Source organism: Fukomys damarensis, unplaced genomic scaffold (genome assembly GCF_012274545.1).
Source record: "Fukomys damarensis isolate Sample0158 unplaced genomic scaffold, DMR_v1.0_HiC HiC_scaffold_10, whole genome shotgun sequence".
In the NCBI taxonomy this organism is placed as follows: domain Eukaryota; kingdom Metazoa; phylum Chordata; class Mammalia; order Rodentia; family Bathyergidae; genus Fukomys; species Fukomys damarensis.
In genome coordinates, this window is record NW_022900922.1 from 39,379,460 (window position 1) to 39,384,635 (window position 5,176).

At 49.3% G+C, this 5,176-nt stretch overlaps 1 non-coding gene across 1 annotated transcript; it reads left to right on the plus strand.

The window, feature by feature from the left end:
• The first annotated feature begins 3,500 nt into the window (after positions 1-3,500).
• On the plus strand, positions 3,501-3,572 carry Trnaa-cgc. Its single transcript has one exon. It is a non-coding gene; the product is annotated as a tRNA-Ala (tRNA).
• The last annotated feature ends 1,604 nt before the right edge of the window (positions 3,573-5,176 follow it).

Consider the following 5,176-nt stretch of genomic DNA (forward strand, 5'->3'; position numbering starts at 1 on the left):
TCCTGCCCTGCGCCACGACCCCGACCCCTGCCTCAGCCCCGGTCCCGAGCCCGACTCCGACACTGACACCGACCGCAAGGGATCCTGCCCTTCCCTCCTGGTCGGTGACTCGCTCAGGAGTGCTGTGGTGGATCATCCTGGGTTTGAGTACCTCTGACTTTCGTCTACACCCGCACCTATCTCTCGGATCAAAGAAGCCCAGAGGATCCACAGTGCGGGCTCTGTGGTTTAGCTGGTTAAAGCCCCTGTCTAATAAACAGGGGACGGGGGCGAGGCGGGGGACGTGGATTGGTGTTTTCCAACCTCCTCCACCAGATCTGGGACCCAAGTCAGGTGAACCGGTTTCTGCTGGTCTAGGCTTGGATGGTGAGCTTAGCCTGGCACTTTTGTGGACCTAGGTTGCAGGGACAGCCTTGGCCACCTTGGTGAGGGACCCAGGGACAGGGGTTCTGTATCCAGGACAGCGACCCAAACCACCTCTTTTGGCATTTTAAACTATTATTAAATGTCAGTCTAATTAAGAAACATTAAAATGAGACATTCCTGGCCTGGAATTTAGAGCTCTTCTTTACTTGGAGGAGATGTCATTTAAGCAACTCTAAGACCAAAACCAAAATACATGCTCTGCCAAGATGTAGGATCAAACTTTAGACCTTTAGGTTTACCAGCCTAACACTCTCCCATCTGAGCTACCCAAGCCTCCTAATGTGAAGGGGTCCTCCTGTTTCACGTTTAATACTTTATCTTCCACTTTTGCCTTTAGTAGGCTTCAGCTTTGCTGAGCCAGGCCAATTGTCCCTTCCCCTCACCCTCCGGTGGATCTGAGCCAGGCAGGGTTGGGCGTTGGGAACCGGGGTGAGGGGTGGGAACAGCCTCAGCCACCGGTGTTCACCCAGACACAGCCTACAAATCAAGGACACTACAAAGGAAATGTGAGGCTCCTTAATTTTTTTTCTCTTTAGTCTCTCACAATTTTCCAAGTTACTGAGAAACACAGCCAATATTAGTATTTGCCATGTGGGTTGGGGCCGTGGTCCTGGTGATTCGAGTGAGCTGTTTACCTCCTGTGTCTTCCTTCATCTACTGAAAAGTGCACACATTTGCTGAAGGATAATAAACTACAAATGCAAACTAATCTACATTCACAGGAAGCTGGTCAGGGTTGGTTGGGAGTGGAGGAGGGAAGATTGGAGAGGAGTTCAGCCTGTAAATCTCTCTTTCTCTCCCCCCACTCTCTTCTCAACTTGCCAACATGAAAACATTGCTCAAGATATGCAACTCAAGAAAATAGTGACTTCACTGGAAATAAGAACAATGATTTTCATTGTGTATACAGGACATTGATGGAGGCACTTCCTAAGCCTTGGTTTATGCCTGTAGATTGCTGGGGGGAAAGGCAATTTGGTCTACAATGCAGTCATCCTTAGAGTACAGCTACAGCAAAGCCAAACAAACAACACAAAGGTGAAGGAGAATAAAAACAAAGCTTTCCCAAGAATGCAGACAATGGGTGTAATAGTTTTTAACATGGCTAAAAAAAAAAAGAGCTGTCCAGTACTGGGGGTGTAGCTCAGTGGTAGAGCACATGCTTTGCATGTATGAGGTCCTGGGTTTGATCCAGCACCTCCATAGTTACATTTTATGTTCCCGGGACATCTTATACCTTCAGTAATCCCTAAATGGTGGTTCTGTTTTTCTTCCTTTGGTTACCCTCTCTTTGCACAGAAAATAGCCTTGATTGCTAACATAGCAGGAGAAAGAAATAAGAAAATAAAAATGAAAATGTGGTGTCCCCTGAACAGCAAGGAAGCCACCAGCCAACCACTGTCTGGTTTCTTCCTCATCCAAGGTGTAGGAAGTGATTGCTCCTTGAAGGCTGTGGAGAGGATGTGGTTTCTGTTCCCAGAAGGCTGAAGACCTGCTGTTCTGCTTCATCCTCCTTTAGAAGACCCCTTTGGGGGCACCTTAAAGAGATCTGGATGCTGCGTGAGCCCCGATGAGACAACGGTGGAGAAGAAAGGCCGAGAGACACGGAGGCAGCTGGAGGCACCAGGTGCGAACAGATGTGAAGGCAGTGGACGGTCCCACCCTCATCTGGGAGAAGAAATGCCGAACTTTTGACCCAGGGAATTGTGAGCAAATGCAATGAATGTGGTTTTTAAAAGGAAGTTGATTTGGGGATAGTCTGGTACGGAGCAGTACCAAACTGGGCAGCGTTTCTGCCACAGCGCTGCAGAGCTGAAGGAGGTTGAATGGCGGCTGGAGGCCGCCTGCTGGAGCAGGTCTTGCTCGCCGGCTAGCTGGGACCAGGAGTGGGAAGAGCCCAGGTGTCTTCTCGTGGGCATCATATTCTCCATCTCATGACACACTGAAAACAGGATTGAGCCTAGGACTTCGTGAAACGGTGAAGACAAACACGGTAGACTTTGTCCTGCCAAAGGTCAGGCCCCAGGTGGACCGGAAGGAGGACGGTAGCAGTCGCAGAACCCTTGTGGAGCGATGCCCGGCACGGGAGAGCGTTCAGGTGACTTCGGACTCTGGTGTCGCTTTTCTCCTCCCTCTGTCAATGCTGTTCCTGCAAAAACAGCCCCGTCTCTCTGGGGAGACTGTTTCCCAAAGTACAAAGAAGAGAAAATGAATTAGTGCCTGTGAAAACAGAGGTACGGCCGGCCAGGTCATTCCAGTTAGAACAGCTCAGAGGGTCCAGACTGAAATCGGGGATCCCGTCCCGCCGTTTGAAAGGTCTGCTGTTGATGTGGAAATGAATTTCGCCTCCCTGATGGCCTTCCGGAGACATGCTCAGGAACTCACTTCCACCCGCAAATCTTCAGAGCTGGGACAAGAAGTTCGGACTCGAAGGCCTTCTATCCTCCCTGCCTCCAGGGAACACTTGGGTGCAGCATCTAAAGAAGCCATTAAGTGAGATTCTAGTCAGTGTCACCCCGGAGTGCGGGCGGGGAGTATCCTGAGACGCAGCACCGGGAGCCTGTCTGCCGTGGCTGCAGCACTCGGGAGAGGCCGCGGTCACGCTGCTGGATCATGTCCTCGCTGCAGCACTGAATCCCAGTCTGGAGAAAGTGAGTCGTTCAGAGCCGGGGAGAGGAGGGCTCCGCCCCACCCTTAACCCTAACTCCATGCCTGCCCCTAAAGCACCCCTAACCTCCAGCCCTAAACCTAGTGTAACCCGCGGTGTGGGCGCCTCCTCCGCACTGCACTGGGGGGGGGGCGCCTGGTTTGAGGCGCAGTTGCTAGGTTTGGAGGGAAGTTGTGATTTTTTTTTCTGGTGCGGATGGCAAACGGGCGGGGAGGGGGGGTGCTTCGAGAGTCTCTGATTCGGAGACAGTCTCCTCAGGACCCTGGGCACCCTGTCTCGGGGATACCATGGCTAGGAATTTTGCAAGTGATAGATTTTAACCCAGTACCTTTCTTCAACCTACAAAATAAAACTGAAAACCAAAATAGTATTTTAGGGATGATTTTTAGAGAATGTAAACGCAGCAGGGGGCGTAGGTCAGTGGTAGAGTGTGTGCTTCGCATGTACGAGGTCCCGGGTTCAAACCCCAGCGCCTCCACGTGGATTTTTCATCTTTGTGCTCATTTCCTTGTATTCTTGCGTACATACACACCACAACCACAAAAGAAATACAAAGAGCTGGCTCAGAACTCTAGGGTTAAGTCTAACCAGTGAGCCAGAAAAAGAGCAAAGACTCTTACAGTGAGTTGAACCAGGGCTTCAAATTAAACATCCAGACAAATAGGAGAGATGGTATTTAAAAGAAACAGTATCCCTGCTAAGGGAGCATTCTACATCCCAGAAATCCGCAGGATCTCAAAAGCAGACAGGAAAGAAGGCTATGGCAAAATTTGCAGCAGCTTTCAAGGGAACACGAGTCAAGCAAGAGGAAATGACCAGCAGAGATAGGCAGCCAAGGTCTCACAGTTGGCCAGTCTCCAGGATAGGGGGACACAGCGACCCCCTCTGCTTCTCTGCCTCGCTTCACTGGACAAAGAAAGGCAGCTCAGACCTCTAGGGTGGAGAGCGGCAGAAGGCAAGAAGCTGGGGGCTTCCCAAGGTATGGTCCAGACAAGGCTGAGGATGTGAGGACTGTACCTGCAAGTGTTTGGATTCCTTTAGTCTCTGAAAGGGAAAACCCTGACTATGGCCTCAAAGTCCCAGCTGCTGTGCCCATGAGGGCAGCTCCAGGCCGGGCTTCCCTGCCAGTCCTCTTTCCCGGATACATTGTCAAATTACACTGGCTCATTCTTAGGGCTCATTAGGCTCATTTTCCAAAACTCCGATTCCTATACATTTTTTTAGTGGTGTTAGCTATAAAAGAGATTTGTAAGGTTTAAGGGTGTAGCTCAGTAGTAGAATACTTGCCTAGCACGCAGGAGCCATGAAGAGTTTGATCTTCAGCAATGAAAAAATAAATAAATCAGGTGTAAATTTGTCATTCCTTACTGTGAATCCTTACCTGTGATGAAAATAAGCATGAAATACCAGCTGTGAGCAGCTGGCATCACAGCTCTAAAGCCTTGGTCTTCCCTGTGGGTGCTAAGAATCAAGTCTCAGTCTGGGACCGTTCTAATTTCCTCCAGAAATCTTACCTTAAAATGCAAGGATATTAAAGTTTTCCCCTGCCTAATACACTCTGGTCCTGCTTGCTCAACAGCACAAGGCAGGATTTGTTGGTGGCAGCTGGCATTGAACAGAAATGGAGCAATTCATTTGGTGTTTTGTTATCAATTATTACAATTCATAGCATTTTACTCTGTCCTAATGCTAAGCAGCTTGGATATTCTGTCCACACTGCAGAGGAAAAATGCTTACAGCACAAGCTACTCAAAAGTCTGAAGGATTCTGAAGAGGGAAGGAGAGCTGTGAGCCTTCAGCAAAAGATAAAAGGAACAGAGAATGAATCTGGAGAAACAGAAAGTAGGATGAAGTGACTCAGCCAACAGGAGAAGAAAGTGAAAGGGGGATACAGTCCAACTTTTGGGAAGGAGGAAAACTGAAAGGTAGAAAAGGTAAGTTTGGCTTTAGATATCCTGAATACAGCCCATTTATGGGCTGGGAATTTGGCTCAGTGGTTCTGCCACCTGCCTTGCAAGTGCAAGGGTCCAAGTTTGATCCCCGGTACCAAAAAACAAACAAACAAACAAACAAAATCCCCAG